This window comes from Myxocyprinus asiaticus, chromosome 27, assembly GCF_019703515.2.
Source record: "Myxocyprinus asiaticus isolate MX2 ecotype Aquarium Trade chromosome 27, UBuf_Myxa_2, whole genome shotgun sequence".
Lineage (NCBI taxonomy): Eukaryota > Metazoa > Chordata > Actinopteri > Cypriniformes > Catostomidae > Myxocyprinus > Myxocyprinus asiaticus.
This window is the reverse complement of record NC_059370.1, coordinates 35432768-35449589: the sequence shown is the minus strand read 5'-3', so window position 1 is coordinate 35449589 and position 16822 is coordinate 35432768. Positions and strand designations below refer to the sequence as shown.

The 16822-nt window shown below is 40.6% G+C and overlaps 1 protein-coding gene across 8 annotated transcripts in view; it reads left to right on the top strand.

The window, feature by feature from the left end:
- The window catches only part of LOC127418360 (ecto-NOX disulfide-thiol exchanger 2-like), a 246547-nt gene that overhangs the window by 148385 nt on the left and 81340 nt on the right, over positions 1–16822 (top strand). The window contains exon 2 of one of the 8 annotated variants that reach the window (XM_051658961.1): positions 16322–16528. The exons of the other annotated variants lie outside the window; for them this stretch is intronic. The gene's annotated coding sequence lies outside the window, so the exon portion shown is untranslated. The remainder of the gene's footprint in view (positions 1–16321; positions 16529–16822) is intronic. 8 annotated transcript variants of the gene reach the window in all.

Here is a 16822-nt window from a genome sequence, read left to right as displayed (position 1 = left end):
TATACATGATAATAGTATATAAGAATATATTGATACATTTTGAGTTTTAATGAGCTAGTAATCTACTTCCCTGATGAAAAATGCGTGTAGAAAAATACATTTATGCTATAATACTAGTTAAACCATCATTATAAAATAATGAAGATACACTAAGCATCCACTATTTTGTTAACTTCATCCAAATATTAGCAAACTTGGCAAGCTAGAAACAACTAAAACCAAGTTACCTTGGCGTTGGCAAATTGACAGTTGTGAGTCGGTACTTACTAAAACCATTCCACAAGCACGGTTGAGAACGGTTGAGTACGGTTAGCTAACCGTGCTGAGAACCGGTTATAATCGTGCTGTGCCAAAGCGTACTCATGTGGAAATGCTACTGAAACCATTCTGTACCATGCTCAGAACCGTTCAGCCTGATAGTGTAATAACTTGCACCCTCTCTGAAACTACGTTCCTTTTCGGCTCTTGTCTCCAAGCCCTCTTATTCAGCCTCTTCCCACCAACAGATTGCCACAGAAACTACTTCTCTTGACCCAAAACATTTTTGTTTTCTCATTAAATATCCTGTTTTGTTCATTCACTGTATCTCAAAACCAAGAATTTTGGGCATCATAGGTTGTGTTAAGACATTCAAACATGTAGCTTAAAGGAATGTTCCGGGTTCAATACAAGTTAAGCTCAATCGACAACATTTGTGGCATAATGTTGATTACCACAAAAAATTATTCTGTCTTGCTCATTTATAAAATAAATAATAGAAAGGTTACAGAAATGCACTTACATTGTAAGTGCATGGGGACAGTCCATAAATGTAAATATTTCACTATTTCAAATCAAATCAAATCAAATCACTTTATTGTCACACAGCCATATACACAAGTGCAATGGTGTGTGAAATTCTTGGGTGCAGTTCCAATCAACATAGCAGTCGTGACAGTGATGAGACATATACCAATTTACAATAAACATCAAATTAACACAACACAATTTAAACATCTGTTATACACATAATTACACTCAACAATATACAAATAATAACATACACTGTACAGTATACAATACGCTGTTTTTTTTTTTGTTTGTTTTTTTTACTATATAGATACACATTATTCAATAAAAATTAAAAATTAAAATATATATATATAAAAAAGTTCTGATGCTCTGATGACACGGCCCGGAATGCCGTCTGGGCCCGCGGCTTTGCGGATATTCACCCGTCGGAAGGATCGGGTTACATCCGCTACAGAGACGGAGAGTGAACTAACCTCTGTAGCTTCAGCCGCGAGAGCTCTCTCCGCGAGGGCGGTGTTATTTCCCTCGAAACGAGCATAAAAAGTATTTAGCTCATCCGGTAGAGAGGCAGCGGTGTTCATGGCAGAGTTTTTATTCCCTTTAAAGTCCGTGATGATGTTAATTCCCTGCCACATGCTTCTAGAGTTGGTGGTGTTAAACTGTCCTTCAGTCTTGCTCCTGTACTGGCGTTTTGCTGTTTTGATAGTTTTTCGGAGGGCATAACTGGCTTGTTTATGCTCCTCCGCGTTCCCGGAATTAAAAGCGGAGGTCCGCACATTAAGTGCCGCGCGAACATCGCTATTGATCCACGGCTTCGGATTCGGATAGATTCGTACAGTTCTGGTTGGAATCACTTCCTCTACGCACGTTCTGATGAAACACATTACGCTATCAGCGTAAAGCTCGATGTCGTCATCAGAGGCGGACCGGAACATCTCCCAGTCCGTGTGATCAAAACAGTCTTGTAGCACAGAGTCTGATTGGTCCGACCAGCACTGGATCGTTCTGAGGGTGGGTGCTTCCTGTTTCAATTTCTGCCTGTAAGCGGGCAGAAGCAGAATGGAAGAGTGGTCCGATTTGCCAAATGGTGGGCGGGGGAGGGATTTGTAGCCATCCCGGAATGGAGAGTAGCAATGATCCAAAACCCGGTCCCCTCGTGTGTTGAAACTAATGTGCTGGTGATATTTTGGTGCGACTGATTTTAAACTGGCTTTATTAAAGTCCCCGGTCACAATGAACGCAGCCTCAGGGTGCGCGGTTTCTTGCTCACTTATACTCCCATACAGTTCCTTGAGTGCCCGGTCTGTGTCGGCTTGTGGCGAGATGTACACAGCAGTGATAATGACCGCTGTGAATTCCCTCGGTAGCCAGAATGGTCGACACAGAAGCATAAGAAATTCCAGATCAGGAGAACAGAAAGACTTGATGGAATGTACGTTCCTCTGATCACACCAGGATTTGTTGATCATAAAACATACACCACCTCCTCTGCTTTTACCTGAGAGGTCTTTCGCTCTGTCCGCTCGGTGCATGGAGAACCCCGCGGGTTCAATGGCTGAGTCTGGAATCTTCGCAGACATCCAAGTTTCTGTTAGGCAGATAATGCAGCAGTCTCTCGTCTCTCGTTGGAAAGAGATCCGCGCTTTCAGCTCACAGAGCTTGTTATCCAGAGACTGAACATTTGCCAGTAGAATAGTGAGTAGCGGGGGTCGATTTGCGCGGCGTCTTACTCTGATGAGAACGCCAGCTCTGTTTCCCCTTTTCCTCCTGCGTTTCCGCGGCCGTGCTGCCCAGACAAAGGGCTCCGCTTGCGTGTTTGTAAACAGCGGGTCGGCATTGAGGAATGTGAAGTCCGGTTTTTGGTGTGAGATCGCTGAACCAATGTCCAAAAGTGTTTGTCTGTCGTAGACAATAAGGCAGACAACATCCAAGACAAAAAACATAAGAATTGTAAACAAAACAAACAAAACATTGCTATGTTGTGTCGGAGCTCGCAACGCAGCAGCCATACTCGGCGCCATCTTGAGTTCTCTCTTCTATTTAAAAGGTATAGCCACAATATGTAAACATTAAAAATGTTAACATGATAAATTATGTGTTAAGGTGTTTGTGGCGGGGTGAGCAAGAGACAGACACAGCGGGTGTGGCGTCAAGCCTCGGAGAGGCATTTATTGGAAATAATAATAATGTCCATAAAAGGAGAAAATAAAGAGTCCAGGGAGAATAGTGTTTAAGATAAAGGGGGAATCTGGCATCCTCGTGGTGAGACGGGGCTCCGTGAAGGGCGGGGAAGTGTTCGAGGAATGGCCCAGGCATGAGCTGGGTCCGTCGGCCACACGCGCTTCCCTCCTGTGTCTGCGGTGCGAGGGCCGGCGGCGGTGTCCTTGGCGGCCTGTCTTCCCAGGCCTGCAGCAGGTGAGAGAGGAAGGCGGCCTGGCCTCTATCCCATCGGCCGCGACGTGTGGTGTTCTGCCCCGGCGACACATCTAACTCGCGCTGGGGGTCCATGGAGCGGGTCCGGCGACGCATCTAATTCGTCCAAACACTCCCAGCTCTGGTCTTGGGCATGCGAGGATGCCAGTGTGTGCACATATGTAGATTTGAAGCCGGCACCCCGAGATGAGGTGCGCTCTGCGTTTTAAAAACAGCTTCATCCACTGCTGTCAGAACGGGGTTTATTAATTATGCACCTCTTCTTGCTCTCCTGCCCAACTCCCGTCGTGAGCCTGGCTGAAGGACGGCCCTAAGAGGCGTGGTGACGATGATGAGAGGGAGGGGCGGATCATCACAGTGTTCAAATTGCAGTATGTTTATGTCTTGTGGCTATACTTTTGAAACAGTGAGTATTTTAACGTTAATGGACTGGCTCCATTCATTTCTATTGTAAGTGCCTTACTGTAACTGCAATTTTTGCTTGTAAGCAAGTCTAAATTATTTTTAAAAAAAAATTGTGGTAATCAAAATTATGACACAAATGTTGTCTATTGAGCTTAACTTGTACTGAACCTGGAACATTCCTTTAAAGAAAGTGATTGATGAATCAGTACAGCCTTATCGAGTTTTTGAACAATTAGGCTAGTAGATCACCAACCCGGCCTTGCCGTTCGAATGTTTGCATAGAACTTTGAACACGCCTGTGATTCCCAAAAATACTAAGTAGGCAGCTCCCTAGGTTTTAAAACACATCCTTTTAAAATGCCACTCTCTCACCATTGTCAGCCTTGCTGTTTTTAAAAAACATAGTCTTTGAACTTCTCTTTATATGGAGATATAGGACTACAGTATAACCCACTCTGTTGATTGTGGTATTTTGGCCGAGCTCAATACGAGGCCATAATCGCATACCTCGACAGCTGAGAGAACCATTGGCATTGTGTCAGTGACGCTGTTAAGACCTTGTGACAGTTTAGTTGTGCCCTGGCATGGACCGGTCACTTATGTACGAGCTAAATGTTCACACGCTCCTGCTGTGCCGCACGCTGACGGCTGTATTCAATCAATCACTCCCGTTCCTCCAGCTCACACCCTCTGTCTCAAACTGTTCTCCCAGCAGGGTTCGCTGGTATTCATCTAAAATGCTTCTGTCATTTCTTTACTGCTTGTGCATGTGTGTTTAGCTTGTTTATGTAGCGGTGTGTGATTGGGACGTGATGAAAGGCTGTGTGTTTGATGGAATCCCTCCCTGTGGTGATGAGGACTTGGCTCTCAGCTGTCTCTGTTCAGCATGCAACATAAAAGAAGTGAATGATTGATTCTACATAACAAGCTGTGAAAAGGGTTCTGTCTGTATACCTCAGGGGGTCCGGGACATCAATTAATGCAGCTCTTTTTCTTATTTTATGTGTGGATGTATATGTGTACATCTGATTTATTACATTAATGTTGAAGTCGACATGAAATCATAATGGACACTCTTTACATTCTAAATACATTTTCCTGAACTTATGGTGCATGATTCATCAGTGCACATTATTATTAAAAAAAATACAAATAAAAAAATTGTAAGATTTAATTAAAACATAATGACTTGTTCCTCTGAAATTACTTTCCTTTTTGGCAGACATCACCTTTGGCATGAATGAACGAATGAATGTTGCATTTATATAGCACTTTTCTGACACTATATTCAAAGCACTTTACACAGTGAACAGGGGACTCTCCTCAATTTCCACCAGTGTGCTGCATCCACCTGGATGATGCGACGGCAGCCATAGTGCGCCAGTACGCTCACCACACACTAGCTAATGGTGGTGAGGAGAGAGTAGAGTTATAGAGCCAATTTATGGATGGGGATTATTAGGGGGCCATGATTGAGATGTAGCATTGTAACAATAGCAAAGCTGTCTTGCTTTGAGATGTCAGTATAATTTTTCGTTCACAAGTTTTACATATAAATCAGTAATGTCTGGTGTTTTTCATTACTCAGAATTCTGTTGTACAGCACCGCTCTGATAACCCACTGTGCTGTACTGTATGACGAGATATCAGACCATGATTAGAATTAACCTCATCAGTACCGACTGTCTTCCAGAAGTTCTGGCTGATGTCTAGTTCAAATGGGACTTCCTTTTATCCTTGTCCTTCTTTTTTTGCTGTGTTATACTTGCATTTCAGACACTTTCATCAATGTTGCTTTAATGACTCTCTATCACTTTCTTTCTCGTGCCCACTCTTTCTGTCTTTGATTTCTTTTTCTTTCTTTTTTTCCCCCCTCTTATCTTAGGCTTCGCCTCTGGTAAGATCACACATCTAGATATTCCTGAATGTGTGGATGTGTGATCTGAGGAAACCCTACAAGTTATGGCTGACTTCACTAAATGCTTTTCACTATTTGGTGGCTCCCTCTCTAGGGTGTCCTCCGTTCTCATTTGGCTGTCCAGAACCATGATTAGGCAGCAAACCACTACTCACTCACTCACTCACTCACTCACTCACTCTCTCTCTCTCTCTCTCTCTCTCTCTCTCTCTCACTCACTCACTCACTCACTCACTCACTCTCTCTCTCTCTCTCTCTCTCTCTCTCTCTCTCTCTCTCTCTCTCTCTCTCTCTCTGACTAAACCCGAATAACCGAACAAGTAAATTAAAATCTACTTGGTGTGTGGATTGTTAAAAACAAATGAAGATTAGAAATGAGGCTTATAGATTATATATTTAGAAATAAGGCTTGCATAATAAAACCTCAGTGCCTCTGATACAGAAAGTGGAACCCTTGTGAGAGAAAATTGAAAACTCCCACTCGAGGCATTCGTAACGGGTGTGATGAACTTGAGCACAAACAGCAGGTAAAAGTCAAAGTGCGAACTGTCAGTTAATGCAAGAGGGTCTTACTGATCGGAATTCATTTACATTTGAAGCCAGAATTGCAGCCTGCCTTGTTGCTTTTGTACCCTGATGTAATGAACATTAAGCCTTCCTTTTTTGTTTTTATCACAAAAAAACATTCAGGACTATTAACAAAAGATCCGGGGCTTTAGCCCTATCAGCCACGGTCTAGCTATGCCGCTGCATATAACACATTTCTGTCATCCACAATAAGCGTCAGAATTGTCTTTGAAGTCCTTCATCCATTTAAATAGAAACATATTTCTCTAAGGCAAGCATCCCCATTACTATTGCTTATACTTAGGATTAGGGATTTAAACATACCCCTATTAAATATAATGTGGCTTCTAAGCAAGTTTGCTAGAAGTGTATTACCTTTCTTTACTATTACTTTTCTAAGTGATCTGACTTAAGATTTTCACCTGGCAGATGTTAAAACAAGTGATAAAAATCCCAACTCAATTAAGGTGGGACCCGTGCCATATCTAGGGACCAGAATATCATAGAAACTTGGGGGTGGGCCAGTTAGCAGCTACCCAGAACACCCTAGCATCACGGCACCAAGATTTGCATAGAAATCACCACTCACATTTTGTTAAAAAAACATTTAAATCTAGTTCCAGTTATTTTTTTTCCCTATACATGCTGCTGCACTCTTTAGACGATTTAAACTCTTTGAAAAGAGGATTTTTGGCATGGGCTGGAGAAAAGTTTTGAGATGATAGACCATGATGATTGCCCTCTGGCTATTGTTGGTAATTTATTTATTGAAATTGAAGGAATCAGATTTGACTGGCTGTTCCCTATTGAAGTTGTTAAGCTGCAGTTTTATCCTAATGCTGTTCATCACGTGTTCAGGAATGGCAGTAGTTCTGCTAACTAGGGGTGGGTGATATGACCAAAATTGTATATCATGATACGAGTAATTTTATATCACGATAACGATATATATCACAATATATTCATTTTTTCTGGAAAACCAAAACAAATTGATTAACATAATAAATAACCATATTGTAATGCCTGATTTAGATGCATATAATCAGTGAAATAAATACTTTTTTAATGAAAACTACCTCCTATTATATAATTTTCTCTTTATTTAGATCTTGACAAAAAATTTAAAAATAAACACTCAGTTTTAAATCAACCTCTTAATAATACTCAATTTCACATTATGCCACATCTCAGTCTGATATGTTGTTGACCAGATTTATTATAAACTTTCCTCAAGAAACTGAAGATCGTTTCAAAGCAAAGTAACAAAGAAAATATTACATAATTTTAGTAAAAAAAAAACAAAAAAAACAACGAAAATAACACGTCTTGCAGAAAATAAATGTAAAATCTATTTATAAACAATTCTTGCAAAAAATAATATACATAATATTTTTTAGCATGCTTCATTTTAAGGTGGTAAAACAGATTGTTTGTATGACCACAAGTGATTATCGTCGCACGACAGTTTACAGATTAAATTTTTCTAATCTGTGTCAGCTTTTTTGAACCATATGTAGCACCTGTTTTAATAACAAGCTCCCCTTAATTTTCTTAACTTTTCTTTTGATCACATCAGCAAAAATTCATCAAATGATGGAGACGTACAGATGTGCGGTGTGTTAAAAGGTGTCTGGATCACAGTGATGCTGTCCCAGCAGAGTGTGTCAGTCAGATCACGGTGCACTTCTGCATCCTCCACTGTAGAGTGCTCAGAACCGGACCGCAAAATCAGAATTGCAAAGAATCAGCCACTGCGTAATTCCTGTAGTGAATCTGGCATTAAACCAGCGTGCAAATAACCGGCGAATTCATTCCCTGCTCCAGCCTGGTTTCAGTTTCACATCAAGTGTGCCCACTGATAGATACAGTCACGCTGCGCACGTGAATATTTACATATCGCAACATAACGATATAGCAAAATCTCTGTCAATTGACACTTTATATCGTCATCACGATATATATCGTCATATCGCCCAGCCCTACTTCTACCTCTCTGTGATGGTATCAGAGGTCTGATAGAATGCCTCTGTCTCATAGGCTGATGTGTTACAGTGAGGGCTTCCTACTAAAGTAATGTCAATTGCATTTCTTTTGGTTCCCCGAAGCAAGAATAACTTCTTGCTGCTCTTGTTTCAAGACTGCTTTTTTTTCTCACAACCAGCCCCACCACCATGCCTTCAATAAAGTCTAATTGGATATGGCATTTAGAAATGTTTGTTGTTGTTTTTTATCAGCCAACAATCTGAGCAGGTTTCTCATCTGTAGTGAGTCTCAAAGGACGTGAACCCTCATCTTTTCAATCAGTGTGTCAGTCGAGAAGACATCAGGTTGGATTTAACTCTGCCTGATGAACAAGCATGCTGGGTTTAATATTGATCTGGTGTATGTTTGTATGCAAACAATGTGGGTTATGAGTGCTTATCAATTCCAATTTCATAAAACCTTTTTAAGCTATATTTTTAAACTAAGAAATCTTAGAGTGCATCGCCTTGTATAGGGGAAACTGCATTTTCTGTTCTCTATAAATGAGAGCATTTGCGAAAACCCAATAAAAACACATGATGTGACATAGGAGATGATGTTTCTCACACTCTCTCTTTCCACTTAACAGATGCTATGATCTGTAGGAGTGTATTGTACAGCTAAGTAAATGGTAAATGTCACACGCATCATAACATTTGTGCCTCTTATTTTGCCTAGCGAGGAATTATTCCATTTGCATCAGACATTATTGCACATTCAGACATGAGTCGTCATTGTCTCATCAGCACCCAGCTTGAGACCTCCGCATACATATTAAAAAACATTTCTTTACAGCTGCCGAACAGACTCTCATCTGGAACTGTGATTGCCACCGGTTTGGAATTAGATTGGTTGTGCTAACTTGTACTGTTTAACGTCTTTTTATCTCTTTGTGTCTGGCAGAATCTCTGCTTGCTTTTGAGTGTGATTTTCATTTCCGTGAGATGTACACAAGCAGTTTTCCCTACATAATAGCTCACTGGTGTGCAAAAGCATGTTTCTGTTGGCTGCTTTCTGCTAGGTGTCCTGGACCAGAGCGCACTCATTAGCCTATTTTCCAGATGCCCTCCTTCACGGAGCATTTCTCAGGAGTGAGTCTTAGCATTCGCAGACTGATAGGCCTGGATGCAGAGGTCGAACTGTTCTGCCACTTTCCCAATAGCTGCTGTCACGCCTGCCCCCTGCTTTGGACAGGTAAATTGCAGGCTGGGATTGCTTCTCTTTCTGTCAGAGCTTTGCCATGCATCGCTGCTGACCCACACTGAGCGGACACAACACAGAGGCTGTCATAGCAGGCATTGCAATGAGCTACTAGGCTCTCACCTGTGAGGAATCATCTGTTCCCCCCACATAGACACATCGAAACGGAAACAGCAGATCTCCTCTCGCTGCCAGATTCTCAGTGCTCGCACTCATTAATGTGTGTCTTCCTGTCTGCTTCATATTACCTGCATCTCCCCTCAACTCACCACCACATTCCTCCTTGCCACTACATTCATCAGTACATACTTCCTTTATCACTGCTTCTACTGCATGGAATTCTGACATCAAATTCAAATCTATTTCTTTCATTCTTTCTTTCTTTTTTTTTTTTTTTTTGTGGTTGTCTTCCCCTCTGTAATGCAACACCAAAAACATTTCTCATGTGCTGTTTTGACTATTGCCATAAAGTCTGGCCCACTTTGCAGTTCATTCTGTCCAAGAGCTGTCCACTGACAGGAAGAAGTCGTCTGATTGAAATGTACAGCGACCAACCGCAGTGCGTTGCATTATGTGATATTTAAGGGCATGTTATTTTACTGTAATCGATGATAGAGCATTACTGTTTTTTCCGTAAATAGAGTGGCACCTAAATATAAGTTGCACCTAGTGAAAATTGTGTTCTTGTGAGAGAAAAACAAAAACAAAACAGATAAGTCACATCTGTGTTTAAGTTGCACTGATAGCCTGACAGTTTTGCCAAAATCAATAACGTTATATAAGTCGCATTGGACTATATGTCTCAGGACCTTTCGGATAACAAAATCAAGACTTGCAGAGTATTCTGTAAAATAAGGTTATATACAGTTGTGCAGTAAAATACGGTAGTAAAAAATATGAAATGTGCTGTTGTATTTGATTATATGCCATATACCTGCTACCAAGAGCAGCATACAAAACTCTATTTGAATATGAATTTTTTTCATAGATTTGACGCCATCATCATCGCAAACTTAGAAAATTAATTGACTAGGTCTTTCAAGAAAGTGCTGAAGAACCATATGACTGTCATACTTTGTCTTAACACAAAGGGAGACATTTTGAAAAATGTTGTGCTCTGGGTTGAAATACAATGGCAGTTTATAATGACCACCTCTTCAAGCTTCAAAAGGACATAAAAGTGTAATTCAGAAGTCTAATAAATTATTGTATGTGACTTATGCCTTGTTCTGAAGGCATACATTAAGGCTTGGTGAGAAACAAACTGAAATCTTATGTATTATTTTGTAAAAATATCCTAATACAAGGTTTTGTTTCTCACCAAACCTTATCATATGCCTTCAGAAAAGGCATTAGTCGGGTACAATAATTTCTTAGACTTCACAATTATGCTTTTGCATCCTTTTGAAGCTTGAAGAGTTGGTCACCATAAACTGCCATTGTATGACATCACGGAGTACAAATTATTTTTTAATATGGGGTTATGACAACACAAGGGTGAGGAAACAATGACAACATTTTCATTTTTGGGTGAACTATGCCTTTAACTTATGTGACATCAAAATGTGGTATCAATGATTTCATGCCTCATTCTATAAGTAGAATTCAAATGAGACCAGTAAAAAACAAAACAAAAACAAAAAACAGTTTTGACCATTGAATGATTATTTAAAGTAATATATATGCAGTAGATTTGTGAATGTGTAATTTTTCATGTTTACATTCTGCATTCATGGCACTAATGCGCTTACATGCTTTACGTAGCCATAATATGCACCAGTTACCTTGTGTTATTGTATTTTATGATGACACTGATACTACTACAAAGATGGGTTTATAAAAGAGTGTTAATTGAAGGAATACAGACAAGAGAATGATGATAAGAGAGGCATACTCTCACTTTGGGTAGACGTGTGAATGGCTTTCACCTCCAGGTGGCACATGAGTGAAGCAGCATAACAAACAACAGTGTAAATAGGTACTTAGAGTATTTGAGTAGATTTGATTCCTTTTGTTGACTAATTAAACAAAAATGATTGTAAAATGTCTCTACATGAACGATCGTACAGATGTAGGTTAGTTTGCACCAGCTCTCTAACAACACTGCAATTGAAAAACATGTGTTCATGTTGACTGAGCTCCAGATCACCCCTTACAAGGACATGAACCATGTGCAGTAAGAAGTTATTTAGCAGCCGGTACAAAGTTTTCCTGAAAGTTTGCGCTGACGAGCTGTTTTGAACCGCCGAAATCAAACTCAAAAACACCTTTGTTTTGGACAGATTTTGTTCTAAATGACGTCACACCTGTTTTAAATGAAATGCACTGGGGCCTTTATAAACACAACTTTGTTTCCCAGTAGACTGAAAGCAACCTGTGCACCCTTACTCACAGGAATTTTGTAAAGCCAGCCATTTAGATTGGAGCTTGCGATTTTGAGTCTTTTTTTTTTCTTTGCATTTAATATGGCTCTGTTAAAATGCTTTTTGATCCACAATGGCAGAGACACTGAGGCAGAACGTTGCAGTATTATAACAAAACTGTACTTCATTTGATTTCCAAATCATATTTCCAGTTTTATTCTAGGACAGGGGAAAAGAGGAAAAGGCCTCTGAGACCATGCTAGATCAAATCTGAGGATCAGGCCAGATTGTGCTGTTTTCGGCTGGGATCAGTGGTGTGTTGTGTGGGATAAGTAGGGAAGTAGGACACCTAAAATCAGGCTTTCCCTAGCCATGTTGGTATACTGAAGAAGATCTGCTATTTATTTCCCAAGGGAGTGGTCTGCATAGCCATGATGAGACCATTATTTCTCAGCTCTTGCTCATCTTTTCAGCTGATCATGACAAATGTGTCACACACCAGCTCTCGTTAGTCTTAATTGGCAATTGCACTGCGGTTCACCTTCAGGCAGATGTACCATCTATGTCAATGATTGTGCACAATCTCTGGAAGGGGCTGCAGACCCCACCGACAGAGAGCTGTTTGTGTATGTAGGATGGCAGACACCCTGTCTGACCTTCCCAACTTCGGCTACTATTTCCAGACTTCCCTTTAATGATTTATGTCACTAGAGATGATGTTTGTGCCCAGAAAGCATATCTACCCATATTTGCTCAGTTGTGTTTCTCTCCTTCTGCCTTCTATCTATTGGCTGGGATGTTTCATCCTGTTTAAATTTGTCTGGGACCTTCCTCCGAGGCCACACCATCCCGTCTCTCACATCTGTTCTCACTACCCCATTTCCTTTACAATCTCTCTGTCTCTCTGCATTCTGCTCTCTAAGTCCTTCCTCAGTTAAATATAGGAAAACAAAAGAAGGGGGTTTTATGGAAGTTGTGATTATTCCCCGTGCTGTGTGTTGGACAAGACCTGTGGTTCCTAAAAGTATGATAAACAATGTAAATGTAAATATGTTTTCATTGTAAACACTCTGTTCTTAATCCTCTCTGAAACATTGCAACAATATAGTGTCTCTGACTTAAAATGTCACTGTTATTTTGGGCTAGATTTATCCTCAAGGGGTTTTAATTAATAATTGAGTAGCTATGAGAACTACAGTAAAATCATTAGAAATGATGGATGGATGGACGGACGGACGGACAGACGGACGGATAGATAGATGGATAGATAGATTTCTGTGATTGATGTTGCTCTTTGTCTGGGAGTGAGAGCTGAGGTAAAGACTTTTCATATTTTAGAAGAGTCTGCTATTTTCCTTTTGGTATACCAAATATATCTCCTGAAAGATGCCATGATGTGAGTCATCATAAAACAAGTGATATGCCATGGTTCACTGGCTAATTTTTATCTCCAGTAAAGCCATGAATGCATATGCCATTGTCAAAATCAAAGAAAAGGTACAGTGTAACTAAAACCCTTAAAAAGCACAGTGGTTCTCTTTGAACAGGATGTTGACATTGCAGTGGCATGAAAGCATCTCTTTTAACATTCCAACATTTGTGCCTGTTCAGTCCCTCAGGCATTCAAGTATTACAATTTTCTTTTCTTTCCCACCTTTCAAAGGTTTGTGATTCAACCTTCAAACATGTCCCAAGAGGGATGTATGTGGCACAAAAGGGATGTCAGTCCCTCTGAAAAGACAAGTCATAGAGCTGGACCTGAAAACCTGTCATGCTCAGGAAAGATGGGCAATCTCATGTCAATAATCTCGCTATCTAACTTCTTTTCTCAGTTGAACATCAGTTTCTCTCTCATGTTGTCTCTCCATCAGTGGCACACTCTTATCACGTTGCTCAGATATGAGCCGCGCTTGGCTCCATGCCTCAAATCAGCTCGGCTCTTCCGTTCATCTCTTGAGTGTAAACGCTGCATGCATTTATCTTTGCGAGCCCGTTGAGTGGTTGGAGAGTGTGGAATGTCAATCGGGGTTATGTCAAGTCTCAGTCACGCTTAATGTTAAGTGATGTGGCAGAACTAGGTCTGAGCCCATTGCCTCTGACGGCCACTTGACCAGTTGCTGCAACAAACACACCATCATTGCAAAGGCTCATGCTTGATAACTCTTGTAAGAGTGGCTTGTCATTCACAGGCAGAGCCTTTATTATCTGTCCCATGTGCAGATATCCTCTAACTCAGCTGGGCAGACCATTAAGATAAGCTAATGAGTGTTTGTCACTGCATCCTCTGGTGACCGGAACTGCTCTCCATCCATCGTGAAGAATTGGATCATTGACTTCCTGTGCTGATGGACAGATAGCATGCTGAGACATCCCTCATCCGTGCTCCTTGATGGTGTCTTAGAAGACTTTAGTGATCTTCTCTCTACTCTCATCTAATCTATCTGTATCTTTAGCACTGATTGCATTTCGGCATTCATTTACACATAATACCTCTCTGGGCCAAATAGCAGCCCGAGGCACAACTTTTTAATTTATTAAACAGCATTTTCCTGTTTAATAAATCAAAAAGTGATGCACAGGGGTTTTGTCACTAATTGCACCAACTTGTCTTTGAATTTAGGTTTTAAAGGGTCTTCTACCTCACTCTGACAAAGTGGGTTCGGTATATGTGGTGACAGAGACAAAGGACACCCGTGACTCCCGGGGACAGATAAAGTGGACCTGGAGGTTACAGAGATGCTGACATTTACTTAATGCAGGCCACATCTCTTCCTTTATAATTGGCTGCCCTTGATAAGATCCTGGTGGCAGCAGAAGTACCCAGGCAGCGATAATGCCAGCTTGAGAACATCAGTCGATAGAACAAGCAGCCAGTATCTGGATGCAGACACATTCCCATATATCGTCATTATCGTGCACATAGCTGCATCAACACCAAGTCTTCTCAAACACCCACATGCCCAGTCTTCATTATAGATCACAAGTAAGATTGCTAAACTGATATTTTGGCTAACTTAAGGGGCAACCTTTAGATCTGCCTGATAACTTGATATTGATAACAAGTAGGAAGCTTGTGCTTGGCTAAAGGCTAAAGACTCTTCAAATACCAGCATAGATTTTCTGTCTTGAAGGGCAACTCACTGTTACAGTACATTCTGTGCAGCATGGAATCCTTACGTTTCTACCTACCCTCATTCACTTTAGGGAAAGTGTGTTTTAGTGGTGTTATTTCACTGCATTGCTGTTCCAATTGCTCATACTTTGGGTTGGGGGTTTGTCCCACACATGCTACTGACATGAATGATAAATCATATGGCTTGTTAAGGAGAGCCATACTATCTCTTTTCGAAGTAATTGGACTAAGTAATTTCCTGATTTTCTAGCAGACAATAAATACTGTAGGTGAAAAAATCCCATAGACTTGTGTTAAAGAAGGTACCCAAACCATATCTAGGGAACAGAATATTATGGGCTCTTTTGATTGAGCCATTCATCAACAACCACTTAACAATGTACTGACATCTACTCCGAACACCTTAGTAACCTCAAAGCAACACCCAGACAATCATCCACAGCACCCTAGCATCATGAAGGTGAGTTTTGCACGTTCAAGCACCACTCATGTTTTCTAAAGAATATGTCAGAATCTGGTTTATGTTCTCACCTGCAGGGTTGGGTTACTTACGAATATCTGTATTGTCCAGTCAGCAGGAGAAATCAAAGCACCTCTCTGAAATGGGCCATAATGGCTCACTGTAACAAATAGCTGTTGAAATAATCTTATAAGATGATAAGCTTTTAGGCCTGACCTTTTCTCAACATCTTTCATCATTAAAAAGGTAAAAGAATAGGTCTTATTCTGCAGCTCTTCAGTAGCTACATTTTTTTTTCTTTTGTCTTCTTTTCAAACCAAGCCTGTCCATCCTTTTCAGTAATAGTAGTTCTTTTTGTGTTTCTCTCTCTCAACGATGCTTTTCAGGCTACACACTCAGTTAAGAGGTATTTTCTTCATCCAATATCTTTGTCTGTGGCTTTTCTCATTTATTAACTGCAGATGTTCCACAGACTTATTTTATTTTTGAAATAGATCTCCTTCATTTTATTTATTTATTTATTTATTTATTCAATCTTTCCCTGCCAGTGGTAATATGCTTGTCCATGTGTATTTTATTTTCTGGCATATTCATTGTGGAAAATCTTGCAGTACATTAATTCTATTAAATGTCTTCTATCAATATAAGATTACTCACATGTAAGTGTGTGCTGTTGTACATAATGTGTGCATTTGTCTGTACCAAACAGTTTCTATAGTCTAATGATGCAGGGGACACCCGTTTGCTCTGAGACAATGCACTTATGCACCACATTAAATGGAATCCAGCTTAATGGATCTGGTCTTTCATCACACGTGTTTTCAGTATGCTGAATTCACTTGTTGAACAAGAACTAATAAACTATGACCATTCACTCTACTTCCTGCCTGGGAGAGTTACTGAATCTTTAACATGGCATGACCGCATAGCTGCAGCAATGCCACGTGCATTCTCCACTGTTTTTCAAGTGATCCTTCAAGTTGTAGCTAAACAGTTTTTTGTTTTGTTTTTTTCCGGTGAAAATGTAGACTTTTCCTACACTTCTGCCTGTTCCGTTTGCAACCTGGGATTTTGCCAGAACGTTTGGAGGCTGACACCAGCATATCTGGGTAATGCCCATGTGAGAGCGATGACATAGAGAGTGTGAACAGAAAGATGAACAGCTCGGGAAGTGTCTGGATTGAGCTGCTCTGCTGTAGAGGTCTGGAGATGTGCATCACTGAACAGCAGAACAGGTACACTGGGGCAGGAAGTCGATTGACCTGCTTCCCCCAGGGAGCTGTAGGGTCATATAGTGATTCGTCACAAATTACATCAGGTCAGCAGTTATTTAATGTGCAGCTATTGCAGCATAGTGTTTGGACCCATATTTCATTTTTCTATTCAAGTACTTCAAAGTAGCATACATGACAATTTTTTATGTATTTTTCATATTAAGCGTTTAACTGTACAAAAGTGCTTTCGGTCTCACTTCAGTGATAATTATGTTGTCAGGGAGCACCTGATATTAATTGAGAAGATTGCAGATT